The following is a 24,367-nucleotide window of genomic DNA, read 5'->3' on the forward strand; positions in this document are numbered from 1 at the left end:
AACAAAAAAAAAAAAAAAAAAAAAAAATATATATATATATATATATACTTAGGAGAGTGTTATTGAATCATTTAGTAATGCAAGCGTTCATTTTCTAATTTAGCTATTTTCATGAGTGTGAATTTTCACTTATTGGATTATCATAGCATAGACAGACACGTTTAATTTTCTTAAGGAGGGATGTGCCCAGATTTTCCTGACAGTTGTTCACCAATGGACCACCTCCCTGGGGTGAGCAGGATTGACCCCTTGAATTTGGAAGAATTTCCTTTTAAGAGCTTTCTGTGATGCGGCTCTACCTGGGTGTCTCACCTCTCTGCCTGGCACCCCATTCATGATTAAGAGAGACAGATAAATTACCTCTTTGGGGCTTCCCTGGTGGCGCAGTGGTTGAGAGTCCACCTGCTGATGCAGGGCACACAGGTTCGTGCCCCGGTCTGGGAGGATCCCACATGCCGTGGAGCGGCTGGGCCCGTGAGCCATGGCCGCTGAGCCTGCGCGTCAGGAGCCTGTGCTCCGCAACGGGAGAGGCCACAACAGTGAGAGGCCCGTGTACCGCAAAAAAAAAAAAAAAAAGAAAAATTACCTCTTTGTGCAGATAAATCCATGGCATCTTAAACATCTCTGCTGTGACTGCCCCGGGGCCATGGTGACCACAAGGACAGTGACCCACTGATCCAATGCCCGGGCAGCCAAACTCACCTCCATTCATGACAGGGCATCTGTTAGGTTAATCTAGCTGAAGAGAGAAGACTAAAACCAGTGAGAGAAAAATCAGGTAATCTTTCTATGAGTGAAGAGGGTATTTTTTTTTTTTTTCGGTACGCGGGCCTCTCCTGTTGCGGAGCACATGCTCTGGACGCGCATGCTCAGCGGCCATGGCTCACGGGCCCGGCCGCTCCGCAGCATGTGGGATCCTCCCGGACCAGGTCACGAACCCGTGTCCCCTGCATCAGGAGGCGGACTCTCAACCACTGTGCCACCAGGGAAGCCCAAGAGGGTATGTTTTAACGATACATTTCCTTGTCAGAAATATTATCAGAGGTAGAAATAAAATGCAGAACATAGCCGTGCCTTAATTCATCCTAAATGTATTTTCTGAGGAAGCACTATTACACGTCGGTGCTGCACCGTGATAAATCCCAGTTGCTGTGCTTGGAGACCTCACAGTTTCGAGGGCTGATAGATGTATCCGAATAGTCTGGTAAAGTGATATGAGCTGCAGTAACAGTTAACACTTGTTGAGAGGAGCTTGTTTTCTGTGTTGTTTACATGCATTAGGTCAGCTAATTCTGTGGGACTTTTATTGGTGTCCTCATTATGCAGGTGGGGAGCTGAGGCCCAGGGGTGCAAAGCTAGCAGAGCTGGACTTTGGCCCCAGTCAACCTGGCCCCCACTGTGAACCACATTGCCTCTGGGTGCGGGATAAGAGCCTCTACGTTTGTTATAAACTTAGAGGGAGGAGCTGAGGTTTGTTTGCCACAAAAAGTTGGAAAAGGGCAGATCTGCTGTTAGGAACAGGATGTCCTACCTCAGGAAATCAGGAAACACCAGCTAGGGTTGTTAGTAGTCCCCTGCCCATCCCTGGAAACTCATTCCCCACCCTCAGGATGGTTCCGGGATGAGAGCCTGGGGGCACCTTCCACTCATGGCCCTTGGGACTGAGACACGTAACCCACCCCCACCCCAGGCCCAGTACTGACTTGCCTCCCTGGGACCAGCTGCTCACATGAACCAACCTTCCTCATCTAAAGGAGCTGAATCCTAAAGGCCTTGTTCACTGAAGTTTATAACAAAGGGATTGTTTCCCAAACTGTGTTCTGCAAGATAGGAATGCTGTACCACAGAAAGAGGGGACAGGAGTATTGGAAACGCTAGTCTGGGCGAACTTAAGGAAGGTTTTGTTTGTTGTTGTTTCACTGCAGGACTTGTCAGAACTTTCTCTCTGCAAATGTGCCTTACACATACATCCCCAGGTGGAAGAGAGGGAGATACAGCATGCAGTGCTGTGCTAATTGATTTGACCCCATTTGGCATTTATTTTTTCAGGGAACCCCTATTAAATGGCCTACAGAATACAGATCGAGACAAGCTCAATGGAGGACTATATTGAGTGGTTCAAAATGTGAGGGCTATCAGAAAGCTAGGCTGGAGGAGTAAAGGGATGCACTTTGGGGACAAAGGATTTGAGTGGGTAGGACTTAATGCAAAGCAGAGGAGAGGAAGACACCCCAGGAAAGGGAAGTATCTATCAAAGGCATGACAGCAGCATGAGTGCAAATGCCCAGGTAAGGGCTTAGAAGCTCCGTCCCTTTTGAGCAGCTCTCGTGCCCTACTCACACCTCCATGGCAGTCAGGACAGGCAAATGATCGGGGGGACATTTGGGGGCACTGATTGGCAGGATTGTTCCAATGAAAAGAGGGGCCAATGATATTTTACTCTTCTTACATAACCTATGTATTAAATTCTGCAACAGAAACTCCCAACAGCACAGGAAAGTTTAGCACATCCTTTGTAGTGGGTGGTGCCTGTTCATACCGCATTGGCCTCCCCCTCAGCACCTGGCCTGCCTTCCAGCTGTTGCCATCTGCACCTCTTGGCCCGAGGCCCAGCTCTGGCCCTGGAGTCTGCTCCACCCTGTGCACCTACAGGCTGCCAGTGCAGGAGAATTAATGCCCTGCTGGAGCAGCCCTCAGCCAGTGACTGAATTCTGACCCAAAAGGCTTTGCCGTCACGTGTGGTAACTCTGCACTCCCTGTTCCACGTTGTGTCCTCGAATTTGCCAGCATGATGAAGCCCTGTTGTTAACCGGGGTAACTAGCCAATAAGGCTTCCTTTATTGAGTTCCTTCCTGTTCCTGCCAGACTCCCGCACGTATTTGCAATATCCATTTCCTAGGGCTGCTGTAACCAAGTACCACAAACTGGTTGGCTTAAAAAGCAGATATTGATTCTCTCACAGTTCTGGAGGGTAGAAGTCCAAAATCAGTGTGTTAGCGGGGTTGGTTCCTCCTGAGAGAGACTCTGTTCCATGCCTCTCCCCTAGCTTCTGGCTGTCATTGTGTCCAAACATCCCCTTTTTATAAGGACACAGTCCTATAGGATTAGAGCCTACTCCAGTGACCTCATCTTAACTCGAGCATCTGCCAACACGTTATTTCCAAATAAGATCACATTCACAGGTACTGGGTAGGGGAGGGGGGTTAGGACTTGAACAGTCTTTTGCAGGGCACAGTTCCGTCCATAACACCTACCAATGCTTCCTTGGAACATCTCCCAAATAAAGTACCTGTATTCCAATCTTTGTCTCAGGGTCTGCTTCTGGAAGAACCCAAACTAAGACACCCTTTTGAAAACGGTACCTCAGGGGTATAGAGACATTGTGAAACTTCCCAAGCACCATGTAACAAGTCCCTTGCTGTAATTATGATTTGAGTCATCATTTTAATTTCTTACCTAAATACAAGAAGATACTTCTCAACCTCTCCTAAGACTATCTGGAAGAGTTGTTTCTGTGATGGCTCGATTTATTTGTTTTGAACACGGATTGTCATTCTCCATGATGTGGCTCAATGAGGAAGGGAAAGAGACATGTTAAATGCACCGAGGTCTTTGCCATTAGGTATCTCTAAGGGAAAAGACACTTCTAGCTCAAGGCATAGGTGTTCGTTTCCAGCCTGGTTGACTGTCAAGCTCCTGCTGAAGTGACTGGTGTAGATGCAGGCTGTGGGGTTGCTGAGCCAACTTGGTCCCCTCCCTCCCTCCGGAAGATGGAATAAACATGTCAGAGAGGAGGGTGCTTCCCATCTCAGGAGCACCGGGGTTGCCCTTTAGAAAAACATTGCCAGCACATTCTGCAATCTCGAAATGAATCTGAATGGTAATTCAAGAGGCAGGGCTTTTGAGACAGTTCTTCTACCTGCTCCAGACCCTCCTTTCCCAAGCTCCATCTCGACTCCACATAGCAGTGGTCTGGATGGCAGAGGGACCCTGACAGGAGGAAGGGCTAGGGTGGCAGCTGTGGCTGGCACCTCCTGCCTTCTGTGTGGTCTCCTTGGCTGGTGAAGGAAGAACAGATGAATTTGTGTTTCCAGGTAACAGCTGCCGGGGGCCCCAGCTGTGAGGCAGGGTGGTTCCAGTTCAGTTCTGAGTCAAGAAATGCTTCAAACATGTTCTTCTTGGCAAGAGTCACAAGGAATTGGCCATTTCTCTGTAGCTTTCTGCAGTCCATGAGCATTTGAGAAACTGGATGAGGGCCCTGACTGCAAGGAAAGGCCTTGTGAGTGTGTTTTAGTTAAGAATGAATTTTGACTCTAGCGAGACATGCTTGTTTACAAACACAGGTATGTAGACCAGGACTAGGGATGACCTTGATTTTCTCTGCTGTTGCAAGAAGATTGTGTGTGTGTTGTGTGTGTGTGTGTGTGAGAGAGAGAGAGAGAGAGAGAGAGAGAGAGGGAATTAGGAGGTAGGAAAGGGACAAGAAAATGTATTAAAAGGATATTCAGGGCTTCCCTGGTGGCACAGTGGTTGATAGTCCGCCTGCCGATGCAGGGGACACGGGTTTGTGCCCCAGTCCGGGAAGATCCCACACGCCACGGAGCGGCTGGGCCCGTGAGCCATGGCCACTGAGCCTGCGCGTCCGGAGCCTGTGCTCCGCAACGGGAGAGGCCACAACAGTGAGAGGCCCGCATACCGCAAAAAAAAAAAAAAAGGATATTCATGGCAAAGAAAGTAATTTCTAGGATTCCTTTTCTCTTCTTGCTAGCAACCAGCACCTCAGGGATCTCTGGGCTGTGGGTGTGGGCGGTTGTGAGAGGAGAGTGTTGACTAGAAGCAGCACAGCTTTTATTCTACTGCTGGAAAATGGCCCCCTCCTTTGTGAGAGACGGCCACTCAGTGAGGTTCACATAGTCAGCAAGGAGTCCTTCTTGCTCAGCTGATTTAGGAGAAAGGGACCACATCCTGAAGCAGAACAGTCTTCATTTATTTCAGATTCTTTCTCTTGTTGCCAACTTTCCATTTACCTTCAACTTCCATCTCTAACGATGTTTATCGCGTGCCTGCCTGCACCCGGTGTTTCCACATAGGGTCCCACCACACAGCCCATTCAGTCTTATGACAACCCCATGAGGTACTCGGCAGCAGTGCTCCATTTTATGGGTGAGAAAACCAAAGCTCTAAGAGACTAGTCTCAGGACTGTCATTAGTGAGTGGTGCCGCCTAGGTTTCATGCCTGCCGTTCCCAGGGTCCTCACTGCGCTGAGCTCCACCATGAATACGACTGCAGGAAGAGGTACCATCAGAGGAGGGGGCTATGGTGTGGGATGCTGAGACCAGGTCTGAATCTCTCTCTGGGCGATTAGGGCGCTCCTGACCACATGTCTCCCCATAGGCTTTAAGACAGACCTGCCTCAGGCTCTCTCTCTGGGGCACAGGGACAGCCACCAAGCCACCTGCAGCCTGTACCTCCTGCCAGCACCATTTGCAGTTGCTCAGGGCCCACCCACTGACGTGTGGTAATGGGGTTGGATGCAACTGATCCAGGAGGGGCTGGAAAAAAAAAAAAAAAAAGCATGGCGATGTTCCAACAAACTTTGTTTACAAGCAGGCAGCTGCCCAGATTTGGGTCGTAGGCCGTATTTGCCACCCCTGGTTAAGAACAATGGGATCAGAAGTCAGATGCTTGGGTCCAAATCTACCTCCACTACTTCGTATGCCTGGTTTTCCAGCTCTGCGTCTGAAAGGAGGCCCTATCAGTAAGTGTCTGCCCATCTCGCCTGATCCCAGCCCATAGTACCAGGGAGACACCTGAGGCAGCTGTGCCCTCCTTAGGCAGCTGCCCAGCTGGAGTGTGTGGTTGGCTCCAGTGAGCAGATAGCACAGGTGTGAGCTTAAAACAAAAAATGGCCTACATTTGCCAGGGGAGTATCTTCAAGGTCGATAGCTCTCTCACTAAAGTGAAATGGAAACCCCAATGTGGTTCGGCTGGCCTGAGTGATAAATGCACTTGTTATTATTCTCTGATTCGCTCTGTTCATGGAGAGTTTAGTCACGGGAGTTTCTATTCTCAGGAACTCACAGCACATCACAACACACAGCTTAATTGTCCTCATAATAATTCTGCTCTGTATAACAAGCCTTTACAGGCAAGGGGTGGGGGGCAGTTATGAGAAATCATGTGTGTTAGAATTGCTACCCGTGCTTTGAGATCATCAGATAAAAGTTAATTAATAACACACGTACGTGTACAGGCCACCTCTCTAATCTTAAATTCAGGTTATAATAAAAGGATGACCTATTCTATTTTCAGCCTTCTTTAACCCTTGAAGTTGTGTTGATTTTGAAAGTAAAAATCCAGCATCCTGTTAAGTTAAGGAAAGACAAAAACAGATGAGAATTATAGAGCAGTAAGAGTCTGGCTCAAAGTGGTAAGAATTATTGTAGGACAAGAAAGCATTGGGACTTCCGGTGGGACCAAAGTGAGGCGGCGGGGCAGGGGCTGGCACCTCTCGCAGCAACCATGGCATATACCGGCCGCACCGTGCCTCTCATCGTGACGAGTGTGTTCTGGGGCTTCGTTGGCTTCCTGGTGCCCTGGTTCATCCCTAAGGGCCCCAATCGGGGAGTTATCATCACCATGTTGATGACCTGTTCAGTTTGCTGCTGTCTCTTTCGGCTGATTGCAATTCTGGCCCAACTCAACCCTCTCCTTGGACCACAGTTGAAAAATGAAACCATATGGTGCATCAAGCATCACTGGCCTTGAGGAAGAAGACCTGCTCTCCAGTACTCAGTCATTGAGATCACAAAGAAAACTCCTCTAGATGCAAAATCGCCTCCATACCCAGACCACCTTCCTTGAGTCATCCACTTTGGCCGTCAGCTGCCTTAAACGTTCACACAACATTTGAATATTTATTCTACAAAGCAGTACTTTTTCCTGTCACCTGTTTTACACTTTGATGAATGATGTGCCTATTGAATCTAAACTGTGCTGCCTCTATAAAATGTTTACGTAATCTTCCGAGATAGAAAGTGCTGTTCTTCTGAGAAATAACATTACTCTCTCCTTGGGAACTGTGGATCTGAAGATGGCTCCTGCCTGCTTACAACATGAGAATCAGCGACGTGTTTAAAAACTGTTACATGACAATAAGACTCCAGTGGGGCAGTCAGTAGGAGAACATGTCCAGAGGGAAAATCTGTCCCACCAGAACTATACCAAAGTATATTTTCATGTTGAATTTCTTATTTCTGCCCTCTTTTGGAATAAATTATTTTTCTGCTTTCTATGGAGAAAAGAAAAAAAGAAAAGAAAGCATTGGGTGATGTCAAGATCTCATCATCGGGAAAATGGAAAGCTACATCATAAACGTTGTCTGCCTAATCATCCTAAGCCTTCTCATTGTAAAGGATGTATTGTCTTCTCAGAAGCAGTAATCTCCTTTGGGACATGAGTAAAATAAGTTGAATTCAGTTTCCCTTTCATGATATAATGAGTACTTCTCCAGTGCAGCATAAGAAATAGAATATCACCCAGGAGAAACGTACATAGGCAGTGATAATGTGGAACAATCTAATAAAGAAAACCCACATGCCCCATGGAGGAGAAGCCCTCTGTGTGTGTGATCGTCATCTTGTGAGTGCTTCGATCACACTTTATAGTTTTGCTAAGTGCTTTAATGTAAATTACTTCAATGAAAAATTCACATCCCTTTGAAATGTATAGGTTAGCCCCCTTTTATTGGTGGGGGCTCTCTTTAAGCTAAAGCTTAAAAAATATAAGTGATTTGCTCAAGATTAGTTATATTTGTAGAGCTGGAAATTGAATTTCATTCTTCTGGGTCCAAATCCACGTTCTTCTCCCAGAAAGTTAACGTGTGGACAGGTTGTAGGTATATCTGTGGCCCGGAGCAGTGGCATGCAGCGGGATGAGCAACCTTATAGAAAAGAATACACTCAACTAAAATTTGCATATAAGCTTCCATTATTACACATACTTTCATTTTCTATTTATTTTCCTCTTAGAGGTCAAAATTTCCATTCCTGATTTTAACCCAAAGAAGGGCTAAGTAAATTCCATGGGCCACTCTTGAAGAAGGCAAACTGGAAAAAATATACAATGCCAAATGACTAGCCTAACAGGGTGTGGACACCTTGGTCACCACTCATTCTTGTACAGTTTAACCCTAGTGACAATTTTGCAGGAACAAAATAGCTACTGTTTTTGATATTTGGTCTCCAGGTGTGTCAAATACCTTTTGATTGAGTGCCCAGAGCAGGGCTTTTCAACCTCCGCACTATGGCATATAGGGCTGGATAATTCTTTGCTGTGGGAGGCAGTCCTGTGCATTGTAGCACATTTAGCCACATCCCTGCCCTCCGCCCACTAGATGCCCATGGCACCTCCAAGTTGTGATGACCCCAAATGTCTGCAGATGTTGCCAAAATCCTAGGGGGCAAAATCTGCCCCCGGTTGAGAATTGGTGGATTAAAGTCATCATTTTTGTGGGTTAATCACTCATTGATGGGTTAGGCCCTGATGGACCATCTAGTCTGACTTCATTTTGGTCATTAAGTTGGCCAGCACAGGAGGCTAGCAATAGATCCATTGCTAATCACTTTCCCCGACAGGGCTGTCCTGTGAGAATGGCTTTTTGACAGCTCTTCCCAAGGGCAACAGCTATAAATCATGGAAAGCAACCACTTGACATTGGGTATCCACAGTTGACAAATGCCTCCTTCTGTCTTCCATTTGCATTTCCATCCAGACTGTGGGACTGAGGGAGGTCAGTTTCAGCAGGAAGTGGAAAGTGCATAGGTTTAGGAGGCAACCAGACCTAAATCGAAATTCTGGCTTTATCACTACCTAGCTAGGCGACCCTGGGCAAGTGACTAAACCTCTCTGAAACTGTCTGCTCCTTTATAAAATCAAAATAACTCTACCTACCTTAAAGAATTTGGGAATTAGGGCTCAGATGGAGCTAGGCACATAGTAGCACTGTAATAAATATTTTCTATTACTATAAATTAAAAAGGAATGAATGCCTGAACAGATACAGTTAGAAATGTCAAATGGAGTGTCTGCCAGTGGCCAGGTCTGTCTGAGCTAATCTCAAGTGTTTTCTGATGATCTCTGAAGCATGTGCCCATCTCGAGCTCCCTCAAGGCCCTCTCCACCTGTTCCCTCTCCAATGTCCCCGTTCCTCTGACTCTTGAGGGACCTGAGTGTTCCAGAACAAAGAGTCAGAAAGGTGTGGATTCATGTAGAAATATGTCAAAGCATTGTTGGTTTTAGCAGCTGATCTGTTCTGGGGTGTGAAAAACAACCAAAGTCACTAAGCCACAGAGGGATTGAAATGTGAACAGATGGGCAGATGGGAAGGCAGCTCTTCACCTGAGCAGCACGGAAGTTGCTGCCCTGGCTGGGGCTGGAGGAGAGGCTGGAGGACAGGAAGGGTGGCAGAGAGCTGCCATGGCCAGGATCCCAAGGCCAAGCTGCTAGCACCCATCACACATCTGCAGCAGGGTCTATACTAGGCACCAAGGAGAAAGGGCCAGACCCTCAATAGGATATTTGGTCAGGACAGCCCTGGGTAAAACGACAAAGGAGACTTTTTTTAGTACCATCTCTCTTCCCCTCTGCATCATGGAATTTATGCTTGGTAAAGAAGCTAGGAGATCTCCTTTGTCCTAATCCCTTTAGTTCACTGGCCCCAAGAAAGGAGGTAGCATAATCATGAAGCTGGGGGTTGAGCCAGAAAGATGCTGGAGGTGGAATTCAGGTCATGGATGGGGTTCAGTGCCCCTTCTATAGGGAGTTCTAGGTTTGTTCCAATTGACAGTTTGTGGTTCTAGATCTTTGGCCCAGGATGGACTGCCAGCCCAGTGTTCCTTCTGCTCTGCCAGGCTCCTTCCCCCATCCCTGTGTCTTATTTTAACTCTAAATTCTAGGATAATAGGTATCCAAGGAGATCAGTACTGTTTCCAGATCAAATACCAACAATATTTACAATCTTTATGTCCTTATTTACTTGATGCTGCCCCTAAAAGTAGTAATTCACCACCAAGAAATGTTCTCCTGTCCTAGAATACTAAAGAAAATGAGAAATAAGCAAAAGATGACTTGGAAGTCAGCAATTCTACTGCATCCTATTTAAAATTGGGTGGATTTTAATACCTGCTTTTAGAACCTACAACACACACACTTTTATTTATTTTATTTTTGGCTGCGTTGGGTCTTCGTTGCTGCACACGGGCTTTCTCTAGTTGTGGCGAGCATGGGCTACTCTTCGTTGCGGTGCACATTGCAGTGGCTTCTCTTGTTGTGGCACACGGGCTCAGTAGTTGTGGCTCGCGGGCTCTAGCGTGCAGGCTCAGTAGTTGTGGTGCACGGGCTTTGCTCCCTGGTATGTGGGATCTTCCCGGACCAGGGATCGAACCCGTGTCCCCTGCATTGGCAGGCGGATTCTTAACCACCGGGCCAACAGAGAAGCCCAACACACACACTTTAAAACACAACATTTTTCATATTTTAATGAGTACGAGGTCAAAGCATACCCATTGTGGAAAACTTAGTAGATATAGAAAAGAACAAAGAGAAAACAAAAATCATTTTAAAAAATTTTGCTACTGAGACTCATTAGTATGTTGGTGACTATCCTTCGAGGTTTGAATATGTGCATTTAGTTTTGTAACTTTTTTTCACTGAACAATAAATCATAGCCGTCTTTCCTTCTTGTTAAGTATTTCTCTATATCAATTTTAGTGCCCATAGAGTGCCATAATTTATGCCACCACTGCCTATTGTTGGACATTTAAATGGCTTCACATTTTGATGCATTATGAACAGTGCTGCTGTGGGCATTCCTGTGCATATATCTATACCCACATTTGGGATTAGTTCCTTGGAATAAATTCCCGGCAGTAGACTTGCTAGGTCTCCCCTCCCCTCAGTGTCCCTGCTTCCTGGAGCCTGCCTCTGGTGCATTCATGGGCCCAAACTTTGCATCACCCATCTTCCTCGTGAAGCTTCCTAAACTCCTGGCCTATCTCCATCTGTTGGAGATCTCACGTGTGACAGGATACACATCACACCCCTCCTGGCCTGCTCTCCAAAGGGCAGAACGGATGGCCGTTTGTAACCATGGTGGTCAAGACCAAGAAGGGTTTCTCTTCCTCTCCTTATCAGTCAGACTTCTCCTCCGTTCCCCACTGACACCGTTATCCTCAGACATACTTCGTTAGGAAAAGGAAGGGAAGGCGGAAGATGTGGAAGAGGAATGAGAGAATGGAAGAGAATTTGCAAAAAAATACAGCAACAGAGTGATGCGTCTTGGCTTTGAAGGCAGACCATCAGCATATTCTAACTGTGTGACCCTGGACGTTTAACTTAACTTCTCAAAGCCTCAGCCCCTCTATCCGTAAAATGGGTGCAATAACACTTATCTGATATGGCTGTTGTGAGGATCCAAAGACGTAACCCGTGTTAGCCCTTAACCCAGGGGCGACACTGAGAAAGAGCTCAACTAAGCAACATCTGTCTCTCTCTTTTTTTTTTTGCAGCTTTTTTGTTTTTTATTGAAGTATAGTTGATTTACAGTGCTGTGCCAATCTCTGCTGTACAGCAAAGGGACTCAGTGTTACACACATAGACATTCTTTTTTAAATACTCTTTTCCATGATGGTTTATCCCAGGAGATTGGATGTTGTTCCCTGTGCTAGACAGTAGGACTTTGTTGCTTATCTATTCTAAATGTAATACGTAGTTTGTATCTACCAACCCCAAATTCCCAGTGCATCCCTCTCCCTCCCCCCTCCCCCTGGGTAACCCCAAGTCTGATCTCTGTGTCATAACAGCTGTCTCTTGATGCTTACTCTATGAAGCAGAAAGGGGAAAGCTGGAGAAGGAAAGGGGAAGCTGGAAAGAAAAGAGAAGAAAAATTAAGAAAACGGAGGGAGGGGAGGCAGGAAAGGTTTTAGGGTGGCAGTGGAATCATTTTCACCTGCCCAGAAGTGGAATATGTATGGAATCCAAAAAATACCCAACCCCTTCCCCCCGCCTGCCATTCCCCATCGCCTTCCTCTCTGCCCCCAGTAGACCCCATGGCATCCGGGGAACGAAGCCTTCTGTAACTGTGGGACCTGCTCCTCCAAGCTGACACCATGCTGGGTGTCCCTGGGCAAGACCGCTGGCTCAGCCTCCTTCCCTCACACCCACCCGCAGCGGGGTCCCTTTGAGATGGATTTGAGTGGTTTCTCACATCCCACTTAGGGCAAAATGAACTGTCAGTTCAAAAAGAGGTTTTGGGGGGATGTGGTGTCCCCCACCTGGGGCTAACCCTGGCCAGGGAGGTTGTCGATGACTTGAAGCTGAAGACGACAGCCTACGTGAAGTGAGAGGAAAATTCCCCTCCCTGCTAGTAGGAGGCTTCACAGAGCTCACCAGCCTGTTGTTTTCTTGGTGTTTCTTTTTCTGGTTTTTTTTTTTTTTCTTCATACACATCAGCTTCTAAATTTTACAAGCTGTTACCTACCTTTATCTCTGAAAGCAGTGGAACATGCTGGACTCGGGAAAGTAAGTGACAGTGAACCGGAGAATAATGGATGGGGTGATAGAGGCAAGGTCTCCTGCTTTCCTCAGCGCTTTGAGGGTTAAGCCTTTCTGTGGACAAGCAGCCTACCCACGATGACTCCTAACCTGCTCACCTCTTCTTTCTCTCCTCCCCCCTCACAGATGTGGAATGTGACAGTCTTAAGGCCTAAGACAATTTTAACAGTATGTGTTTCTAAATTCCACACCCCCCTGCCATTTTTATTGTGGTAAAATACTCATAAAATTTACCCCTTAACCATTTTAAGTAGACACTTAGTGGTATTGAGTATATTTGTATCATTGTGCAGCTACCACCATCCATCCATCCACAGAAGTCTTTTCATCTTGCAAAACTGAAACTATACCCATTAAACAATAACGCTCCCTGCTCCCCTCCCCCCACCTCCAGGCCACCACCATTCTACTCTGTGTCTCTATGAATTTGACTGCTCTAGGTACCTCCTATAAGTGGGATCATACCATATTGCTCCTAGTGTATCTGGCATATTTTACTTAGAATAATGTCCTCAAGAGTCACCCATGTTGTAACATGTGTCAGAATTTCCTTCCTTTTAGAGACTGAGTACTGTTCCATTGTATGTATATATCATATTTTGTTTATCCATTCATCTGTTGGTAAATAATTGGGTTGCTTCCACTTTTTGGCTAGTGTGAATAATGCTGTTATGATCATGGGTGTACAAATATCTCTTCTAGACTCTGCTTTCAGTTCTTTTGGGTACATACCCAGAAGTGGAATTGCTGGATCGTGTGGTAGTTCTGTTTTTAATTTTCTGAGGAACCACCAAACTCTTTTCCACAGTGGCTGCACCATTTTACATTCCCACCAATAATGCACAAGTGTTCCAATTTCTCTACATCCTCATCAATACTTGTTATTTTCTATTTTTTGATAATAGCCATTTTATTTTATTTATTTATTTTTTGGCTGTGCCACGCGGCCTGTGGGATCTTAGTTCCCCGACCAGGGATCGAACCCACATCCCCTGCAGTGGAAGCACCGAGTCTTAACCACTGGACTGCCAGGGAAGCCCGATAATAGCCATTTTAATAGATGTGAGATGGTCTAAATTTTTTTAAAAGGAAGAGAAGCCAAAGCTAGGATTTCAGAATTTATAAATATAGAATAAAATATACTATTTAAAAGTGACAAGTTAATTTAACAAATTAATGAGTTTAACACATAAAAATATAATAACTGCTTATATAAGTTCCTTCTGAGATGTCAAAGGAGAAAAGAGAGAAGGAGAGGAGAAAACAGAAAGAATGGGAGAAGAAAAATTAAGTAAAATTGGGGCAAGGTGAGGAGAAAAGGTGAAAGGGCCTTGAGGGCAGCATCTAGAATAATCTTTTTGGCATTGTGAGGCCATTGGCCCTCCAGATGCGCCCCAGCCCTCCCGCCTGTATGTACGTATTTTTCTGAGGGACATGGATTGCTTTCTGCAGTGGTTCTCTGTGTTGGGAGGGACACAAAGATGAGCAAGCTACTGTTCCTTACTTGGGCCAGAAGGTCAGAAAAAGGGGGTGGAGACGGGGAGCATCTGGCGGCTACACCGGCTCTGCGTCCCAGGCGGAGAGGCCGGCTTCCTCGCTGGGTTGCCTGTGCCAATACCCCAGCGCGGGCACAGATCAGAGGCAGGACTGGGTGGCATTCAATCTTGTGTTTCATGCACTTTTAAAGCCGCTTTTGAAGGAACGAATGCATCACGGTTCTTTCGTTTCAGGGAAAGCGCCTGTGAGAGAGCAGGAGGTGGGGAAAACTCAGAGCTGGGAGGGGCCGCCCTGGGCTTTGGTCCAACAAAGCCGCCGCTGCCCAGCAGCTGGGCTCTTGCCCTTTGAAAACCGATCGGCCAGGAGCCCGTCGGCCTCTTTCCCTCGGACCAGTCACATCACATTTTACAGATCCTCAGGAAAGGAGACCCAAGTCCCTGTCCTCTGGGTTTGTGTCCTGGCATCCCCGACGTATCAGTTTTCTGGGCAAACACAGGGTCTAGGTGAACAGCAGCATTTTGCTTCTCTGGTCCCTGAACGGGGTCACGCTTCCATGGAATTCCACGACCAAACTAGATGAATAGAAAGAAAATGAGCAGAGCCGACTAAGTAGACAGGGCATTGCTGGTGTCTCAATGGGAGTGTCACCTATTCACAAAGCAGGCAGGAAATCTTTAATTAACCCTGTTTCCAGACACAAAAGCCCGTGATAACATTTTATCCTATTTGAATACGTATCTTCAAAGAAGGCGATGTGGGAGCCCTTTTATTTTTGTTATTGGACTACTAATTTAACACCATGTATATTTTAAACTGTCGTACAAGAACACAAAACCTGTACCTATAAACACAGAGGATGGGGAAAAATCCTTCTTGGAACTCTCCCTTCTCTCTTCCATTTTTATTCCACAGTGGCACATTCCTCTTGAGAAAATCCTGCCCTGGATTTTTATTAGTCTTTTGCAGGCAGTCAGGTATTAAAACCTCACAAATCCATTATGTGCTTCTCAGCCCTGCTTTTCAAGCTGCCTCTCCACGAGGTGTGGACTAATGAAATGGAGGGGGAAGCGGCTGCTTTCTCCCTCCTAGAAGAGGCTGAGCCCAAAGACAGACCATCCTTCAGAGACCCTCAGGGCAGGCTTCCTCCCCGTACTCACCATATTCTTACTGCCCCAAGTTTTAATTTAGAACTATTTGAATTACCAGAATATGCTCCCATATGGCATAAAAATATGCCTGCACATATAGAAAGGGATATATTGGTTTTGCTCCATCAGAGAGGGTCTTTTTCTATTTTGTAAAAAAAGTCTCAAGATTACCATTATGTCATCTTAGCAATGAAATTGTTTAAAAGTTTTTGTTAGTACATATGCTAATAATATCTAATATTATTCTAATATCTAAAAATAGAGGCTTATTCTGATTTCCACTTTACAAGGCACTTTCATAGTATTATCTCATCAGCAACTTATCACAAACCCTTTGAGACAGGGATTGTCATTCCCACTTGACAGATGGGGAAACTGAGGTTCTGGGTGGCTGACTGAGTTCCTTAAGGGAACACAGCTAGAAAGTAATATTGTGGGACAAGGACCTGCATCTTCCAATGCCCGGTGCAGTGCCCGTTCCCTTTGGCCCTGCTGCCTTGTCACAAAAAACACTTGATAAAGCATTGCTGGAAGGATGGTGGGTCCGGCTCTGTGAGATTAGTGACCCCTTTGGTCAGAACGGCCACGTGTGGTTATCAGTTTGAGCCCGGACAAAGGCACCAGGCTGAGGCTGCCGGTGGGTCCTGGAAGCTTCCTGTGCCCCCTCACAGTGGGCACCCAGGAGCACCCACCTGAAGGAGGGGTGTTGATAACCTAGGGCTGGCCTCCGCAGAGATGCCTCTTTCTAACTCATGCAAAAGTGTACAAACAGCTGGCCGTGGCCCGGCGTTAGTGGTCAGAGCTCTTTCACAAGGTGGGAGGGGACTTTCCTGTGCTGACCCTCTCAGTAGGCGGCAGGTCCCACAAGCCAGAGAGAAAGGATGTGGTAGCAGAGACTGGCCTCTGCAGCGTGGGAAACAGATCTGCATGCCATCGGAGGGGTGCCTGCCAGAGTGTACGCTCTGCCCTGAGCTCAAGTCGGGCTCTGGATGGGGGCCTGGGCCTGAGGAGATCAGGGCTCTGGTCCCAGTTCTGCCACAGATCCCTTTCTGTTTTATTTCTGTATTTCCGTTGACACAGTATGTTCACAGAAGCAATCTCTGTCGAGTCCCACCACAACCCTGTGGAGTTGGCCCGTGACACTCAGAGAGGTTCAGTGACTTGCCCATGGTCCACAGCACTTTGGCCCCCAAGGCCAGGGCACTTGCCACCTTTCTTCGTTGTGTCTCAAGAGCTGCAGTGATTCAGGCAGGTCCTATGTCCCTTCTGAATTGGATTTCTCATATGAAAAATGAGGGAGTCGAGGCCAGAACCAAATCAGTTTCTTGATCTTGCTGTGATCAAAACATGTTTTTCTTTCCACTGACTTTTCCATGTTGCTCATTTCTGTGGCGGACGATGCCTCTTCTCTCGTTATCTCTTGGGAGCAGCAGAGCTGAGGCTACCTGCCCCTCGGAGCATGGCGGTGTGTCCTTGAAGGGGTCCGAGGGGCAGTGTGGACAGGGAGGCAAGGGGAAGGAGGCTCTGGAATGTGGTGGACCACAAATCCTGCCCCTCCCCCATGACAGCCCTCCTGTCATTTTCTTTTTTTTTTTTTGCGGTACGCGGGCCTCTCACTGTTGTGGCCTCTCCCGTTGCGGAGCACAGGCTCTGGACGCGCAGGCCCAGCGGCCATGGCTCACGGGCCTAGCCGCTCCGCGGCATGTGGGATCTTCCCGGACCGGGGCATGAACCCGTGTCCCCTGCATCGGCAGGTGGACTCTCAACCACTGCGCCACCAGGGAAGCCCTGTCATTTTCATTTTGGTTAATGTCCTGGTTGTTCAACCTTCTTGTATTCTTTCCCCCATACCCACCCTATGGCCATACTGGTCTCTGGGGCTCAGCCAGAGGGAAGCAGAGAGCAAAATTCATATCGTTCTTGGTGGGAAATCGTTAAATCCCACCCAGAGTGTCTGTGGGGCTTCGGGGCTGGAAGCAGGCCAGAAAGGAGGGCTTCCTGAGCTCCACTCCTCGTGTTCTAGACCGCTGCCCAGGTTTTAACCACCAAGGAAGGCATGCCAGGTGGGAATCCTCCCCACAGGAGCCTGGCACTCCGTGTGCCAGCCAGCCCTGCAGGAGGAATAAGACATGGGCCCTGATTGCGGGGAGCTCGCAGGAGAGGCAGATGTATAAACATTATTTTCTTGAGTCTCCAGCAATCCAAGGCCAGGATTGAGTTTCTGCAAGCGCAGCTGCTGAACTGTAAATCATTCTACTAGCTGTAGGGCTTCCACCCCGTCATGTCCAGTGAGGAGAGGCAGGCGGGGAGGGACAGGCCCACTCACACCACCCCTGACCCCACTCTGCCGTGGCCCGGGCCATCTGAAGATCTGCTCAGGCAGGGACGTCTTCCTTGCAACACTCAGACCCTCGCTTGCCTCTCTTTTCCTGAAGTAGCACCGGTGGGAGTTAAATGTAGGACGTGCTTTCAGGAGGCTCTGGCCAGAGGGCTCCAGGTGGCACCTCATCCTCCGGGACCTCCGCCCTGGCCTCTGGGGTCCCTGAGGGGGAGGGACAAGAAGGGGGGCTGCTGAGAGCCAGGGGCCCTGGCTGTCCCTGAGACTGAGGTGGAAGCTTAAGGGGCCCCCATGCCCACAGGCAGCATGGGGAAGGGGGAAAACAGAGGGAGGAGACGGGGCAGGGTGGGCAGGTGGTATCTGAGTGATGACTGAGGGTAAAGGAATCAGACTCCCGAAGAGCACGCTGCTGTCAGAGAAACAGGAAGAAAATAAAAGCGGGTCACTGGCCGCTGTGCCAGAGCACAAGGAATGAAGACGGGAGAGCTGTGCCTGCAGCCTGCACACTGACCAGCGTGGTCCCCACCTCCCATCCCACTTCTCCACACAGCCCGGCCCGCCCGCCCCTCAGGCAGAGCTGGGACTGAGGTCCTTTGCCCCCAGTCCCGTACACTGGGTGGCGGCAGTGCAGGGCAGAGGGACACTTGCTGTGGGCAGCCCGGACAGCTGCTGTTTAGGAAACCTCCTGCTGCGGCCAATCCAGTGGGCGAAGGATTTCTCATGTCCCTCGGGAAGTGGCTGAGGTGACTCTGGGCTGGAGGAGGGAAGGGGACCGACACCTCTTCTCGGACTCAGTTCATGCCCCGAATTCAGAGCCGAGGAGCACTGCTGGAAAGTGCTGTGCAAATGTAAAATACTTTCAGTGTCATGGTCATCGTCATGACTGGGCACATCGTGCGCCAACCCTCCAGCTGGCCTCCAGAAGCAGGCGCTCCGCGGCGGGTGACGTGGGCCTTGCCGCCTCACAGAACAGCACCTCTGCCTACCGTCTGTGTGACTTTGGGCAAATAACTTAACCTTCGTGATCCTTGCCTCCTCTCCGTAAGATGGGGAGAATATGACCCATCTCCCTGGTAGGGTTCTGAGGATTAAATACACTTTTATAACCAGTGCTGGGAACATAGGAGATAGTAATAGATACCAGCTCCCTTGTGGGGGAAAAACTAGCATGAATGTTTTAAAGGGCACGAGGACATCCGAGGTTGGTGGGAAAGCAGAGTAGGAAGGAGAGGGTGGCTATTCTTAGGGTCTAGGTGACAAAGCCCCAAGAGGGGCTCGGTCTCCTCCACTGGGCGTTGTAATTGATAAGTTAAAGGTATTCGAATGTTGGCTAGCTGCTCGATGGGTACAGCTGTGGGGAGTATTAGATCAGATTGGGCAGCTCAGAAAGGGCCCAAACCCGGGCTCACCCCAGGCCTCTCGCTCCCCCCATTTTAGCTACTCATCCACCTTGAGGCAAAGTTGGGCTCTGCCCTAAAGGACTGTGGCAGCGTGTGTAGGAGAAGCCACTTCCCACTCCCCGCCACCCCACCTTCCCTTCCCAGGCTCTCTCCCAGTAGAAGAGACACAAGGCCTTCGGGACCTGAGTCCAGAAGGATTCCTTAAAGTCACTCCGGCCCTGCACGATGCTGGGAGGCCTGAGGCCCGGGCCTCCCTGGGCTGCTGCTTCCACAGCTGCTGGGTTTCCTCTGCTGCCTGTCACAGTTCCGCTCTCTTAAAGGTCAGCACCTGGCCCCAGCCTGCAGGGGCTTTGCTTCTGGTGAGGGCAAGAGATGGGAGAGGGATGTGGGCAGAGGAGGGAAAGGAAGGGAGTGCCAACCCAGTGTGCAGAAATGTGTTTGGGAGACACTCACAGAGGAGAGAGGCTCACTCAACCTAGGTACGACCCGAAAGTCAGTGACTTGACAACCAAGCAGCCTCTTGGCTGTCGGTGGGGAGGACCCACCTGCCTTCTTTCTTTATCACCAGTACCTGCAGGAGCTCAACATTTCGTGAGCACGGTTCTGAAAGATCACGAGAGAGAGGAGATGTCATTTTGACCCCTTCATCCCAGAGCAGTGGGGGATGGGGACTGAAGCTGCTGTGGGTTCAAGATCGTCCTCAAGTCAGGGGACTTTTCAGGGGAAGGCCTCTAAGTCCTGCTGAGACAGTTCAGAGCGCTGAGCCTCTTTCTAAGAGTGGTCCACAGGGTGACTAGAGCAGGTCCCCAGGGAAGCGGGGTGTGTAGGTTGCTTAGGCAGGGCTCACACCCAATGAAAGGTACAGAGAAGCCTACTGCCAAAGGCCGGAAACCAACTTCAATGGAGGCCCGGGGTCCTTCTCAGCACCCAGTATAGGGCTTTTCCCCACCTGCCCTGTGCCTTAGTATCCCCTGTAAAATGGGCAAACAGGATTTCCTGATGAGCCTCGTGGGGCTAAATGAAGTGATGATCTTGTGATTCCCTCTGCTTTTCTGGGAGAAAGTTGGGACAGTGGTGCCAATTTTGATGTGTCTCCATCTGGAGTACTAAGTATTAGTCAGTTCAATAAGCTACTTTTTCTTTTTCTTTTTTTTTTTTAATGTATTTATTTATTTATTTGGCTGCATCAGGTCTTAGTTGCACGGGCTCTTCTATGTGGCGCGAGGGCTTCTCTCTAGTTGTGGCACGTGGGCTCTACAGTGTGTGCTCAGTAGTTGCAACGTACGGGCTTAGTTGCCCCATGGCATGTGGGATCTTAGTTTCCCGACCAGGGATCGAACTCTCGTCCCCTGCATTGGAAGGTGGGTGTTTAACCCCTGGACCACCAGAGAAGTCCCTCAATAAGCTATTTCTTAAGCCCCTAATGCTCAGTCCTGGATTGCATCATGAACTTACTGCATCTATCCTCAAGAAACTTAGGGTTTCAGAAAGAAATAAGACATTTCACACAAAATAATCAGAGCAGTAATTCTGAATTTTTCTTTCAATCTCAACCCATGTTGGATGACACTGGAATCTGTGCTCTCCGTGGGCTCACAGAAATCCCACTCTCACCCTACTCCCAACTTTCCCCCCTGGTCAAGAAAACTTTTGGAAAGCAAATAAATGAAAATGATTTTAACATAGGCATAATTTGACTCCACTCTAAAATTTGTAATAGGTGTAAGTAAGTTATTTCCAAGTTTTTGTATTCTATCTATTATAAATAACAATGTTCTTATCCCACCTCTTAATGGATAATGGTCGAGAACAATGCACTGGGCACTGAGTCTCAGGCAATACTATAATTGTGCTTTATACCAGCCTTATTGTTGACTTAAATATTCACATAAATCTTACATGTGAAAACAAGCTATAGGTTGGAGTTTTTTCACATTATAAAAATTGCCAAGAGTGCCTGATAAAAGCCAAATCTTTTTATAACAAAATAAGTATATATTTTATGGGGAACACAGATGCATCTTCACATTTGATTTGAAGCAGAGTAGGTGGAAGAGTTAAAAGGTTTCAAAAGGTCCTGCTTAAACCATTCTCTAAAATGTCTCTATTTTCTCTAAACTTACCTGAGAAGAATATTCCACAGTCACCCTTGTTTACATGCTCCCGAGCCTACTGTCTTAGGTTTAAGAGGTTCCAGACTAAACTTTTAGAGCTGGGAGAGATCTCGAGGTGGCTCATTGGCTGGCTGAACAGGAAGAGACCTCCAGCGGTGATGGGGGGCTTGACTGGGAAGGGGGGTGGTCTCTGAAAGGTGAAGCAGCACTATAGTGGGCACAGCTGCTACGGTTTTCTTTGTATATTAAAGAGTACTGTGGGGGCCTTCCCTGGTGGCACAGTGGTTGAGAGTCCACCTGCCAATGCAGGGGACATGGGTTCGAGCCCTGGTCTGGGAAGATCCCACATGCCACGGAGCAACTAGGCCCGTGAGCCACAACTACTGAGCCTGCGCATCTGGAGCCTGTGCTCCGCAACAAGAGAGGCCGCGATAGTGAGAGGCCCGCGCACCGCGATGAAGAGTGACCCCCGCTTGCCACAACTAGAGAAAGCTTGCCACAACTAGAGAAAGCCCTCGCACAGATACGAAGACCCAACACAGCTAAAATTAATTAATTAATTAATAAACTCCTACCCCCAACATCTTCAAAAAAAAAAAAAAAAAAAGACTAGCGTGGGTTCGTGTCAACTCTTTTTCCAGCTAAATTAACCCTTTTTTCTTTACTCTTTATTCCACTCTCCAAGCTGTTTCCCTTTGTCATGCCCCTACTGAAACTTCTCCAGTTCTTCTCCATTTGGCACACGTTGAGAAGTTCTAAACCAAACACCAAATGTTCAGGGAAATGTGAGAACTGTGTTTCTTTGACTCCAGGGCAGGCTTGTGTCTTAACCGTAGGGCTACCCTGACAAATCACCCTTACCTGGCCCAGGTCTACTATCTTTTCAGATCCATTGGATGTCTGCCTAATTGGGTCTTGGCCTGGGCTGGGACTGGGGTGACAGACCACAGGGCAGTGGCCATGGAGTAACATGGTCCAGCCAGTGCATGCTTCTGGATTCTGAGTAACCTCTCAGCATGGAGCTAGGTGTTTTGGTTTGAGGCATGGGAGACAATGGAGAAGTAGAAAACGTGCACCACAGTCAAGAAGCTCACTCCCAAATGGGCAAGGCAAGACCCATGGTCAAGAGCAATAAAGAATGTAGTCGTGATAAATGACTTGGTGCAGAACAAGAATTGGCATTTGCAGGCAACCTTGACTGATCGGTAGAACCTGGATCCGTGTACTGACAGGACAGGGGAGGGGTCCCGGGTGAGGGATCAGCTGTGGTCTGGGCATGGAGGGGGCAGGTGTTAGTGAGGCCACACAGAGGCAGACCTGGCTGGGGGGGGAGAGATGTGGACAGGGGACACAGGTGGAAGGTTGGGTGACCAGGGTATGAGGCGCTGAAGCCACATGGCGGCGGGGGGAGTGGGAGTAGGGGTGAGAGGTTTGCAATGTGATGCAAAAGCAAAGCGGAACTTCTAGGCGGGTTTTGAAGGGGAAGGGGAGGGAAGTGGGGCATGACCACCAATGGGCTGCAGTGTGTGGCGGATCGAGGTGGATGTGTCACATCATGTAATTGCCACTGTCTTGTGGTCACAGAAGCATGGTTGTGGAAACTAGATAGGCAGATCTAGGGGGACCTTTGAGCTAATCGAGACTGACCTCCTTTTCTTTTGATTTCTTTCTGGTTTAGTTTTCATTCCAGTTAATGCCCCTCCCCTACCATTTTCAAAGTCATGCATATTTCATTTAGAAAATGTTTAAAGTACAGAGAAGAATAAAGAAACAAACAAACCGCGATCATTATCCATCTTTGTAGAATAATCATTGTTACCAGGGTCATCGATTTCTTTCCAGTCTTTATTTTTATGCATTAGTTTCTTTACATGGTTGGGATTAAGCAGTGTAAATAATGCAACTGTTCATTAGCCATATGGGTTTGAATATTATTAGGGCCAGGGTGTTTTAAACCCTTTTAGTGACCAGGATCTCATTACATCTTTAAGCATACTACGCCTTTTGAAAAGAGAGATAGCTTTAAAAACGTTTTTCCATTTATGAAGTAATATATGCTTACCTACAAAATATGCAGAACTTAAAAGCGTAAAAATTTTAATCATCTATAATCCTATTGTCCAGAAATCACCTAACCTATTGTTGATATTTTGCAGTATTTCCTCCTAGTATTATTCCAAAATAATGTGCATTTTAAAAACAAAATTGGAATCACATCATACAATTTGGATCTTGCTATCTTCATTTACCGTAGCATACAAGTTTCCATTTTCTGACAGTTGTGAACATTATATTAACCTAACATTTATTGAGTACTTGGAAGAAACAAGGCCATTCAAAGCATTTTATACATATTCACTCATTTTAATCTCCACAACAGTCCTTGAAGATAAGTACTATTTTTCATTCCCATTTCACAGACAAGATAACTGAGGCACAGAAGGTGGGATTTGAAGCTGGACATTCTGACTCCACAGCCAGCACTCCTGCCCACCATATGGCCTCTCCAACCCGTTTTCAGCGAAGCTTCTTCTACTGATCAAGTACACACACACACACACACACACACACACACACACACACACACACACACAGTGTGTGTGTATCATGGAAACTCTTTTCCATGAGACAGACTTTCAAATATTGAAAGCATCTCTGAGGTCCCCAAGTCTTGCCTTTGCCAACCTTAACATCCTCAGCCGTTCTTCATGGTTTGAAAGCCCTTCGCCATATTCCCCTTCACTCAGGCAGGTCCAAGTTCTTCTCTGTCCCTTTAACTGGGCAACTAGAAACAAAAGTAAGGCTATGGGGTAATCTGCTCAAGGCTGGTTGCAGCCAGCCTCTCAACCTGTGTGTGCTGGACACTGGACACCTGCCAGCATAGCCAGAAGTGCATTGGCTTTTACGTATAAGACCTGAACTGCCATAACAGAGTGCTTTTTCCAAATCCCTCGGCCCCTCACAGCTCCATGGCCTGGCTTGTCCAGCCTTTTCATTCTTTACCTGGTCCCGCAGAGCACATCCCAGAAGAAAGACATCTAGGGATTTACAAGGGCCTTAGTGTGGCTGGGCTGAGAACTTCCAGGACAACCTGGCGGGGATCAAAATGACAGTGTCTGGCCGGCCTGGGTCAGTGGGGCGGGAGGGGAGACCCAGATCTGGCGGCAGGGCTGGCAGCTGCCCCAGTAGCACCTGAGGTTCTCCAGACGGCTTCCCAAGAAAGCATCAGCAGTCCCAAGAGCCAGTCTGCGAGAGTC

General features: G+C 47.9%; 1 protein-coding gene and 1 pseudogene across 1 annotated transcript in view; both read left to right on the plus strand.

The window, feature by feature from the left end:
• Positions 1-24,367, plus strand: part of CD247 (CD247 molecule) — a 78,028-nt gene that overhangs the window by 13,544 nt on the left and 40,117 nt on the right. The window lies entirely within an intron of this gene.
• LOC113609259 (V-type proton ATPase subunit e 1 pseudogene) lies at positions 4,639-10,301 on the plus strand (annotated as a pseudogene).

Source organism: Aethalodelphis obliquidens, unplaced genomic scaffold (genome assembly GCF_003676395.1).
Source record: "Aethalodelphis obliquidens isolate GAN/ISIS:26980383/991018 unplaced genomic scaffold, ASM367639v1 scaffold55, whole genome shotgun sequence".
NCBI lineage: Eukaryota > Metazoa > Chordata > Mammalia > Artiodactyla > Delphinidae > Aethalodelphis > Aethalodelphis obliquidens.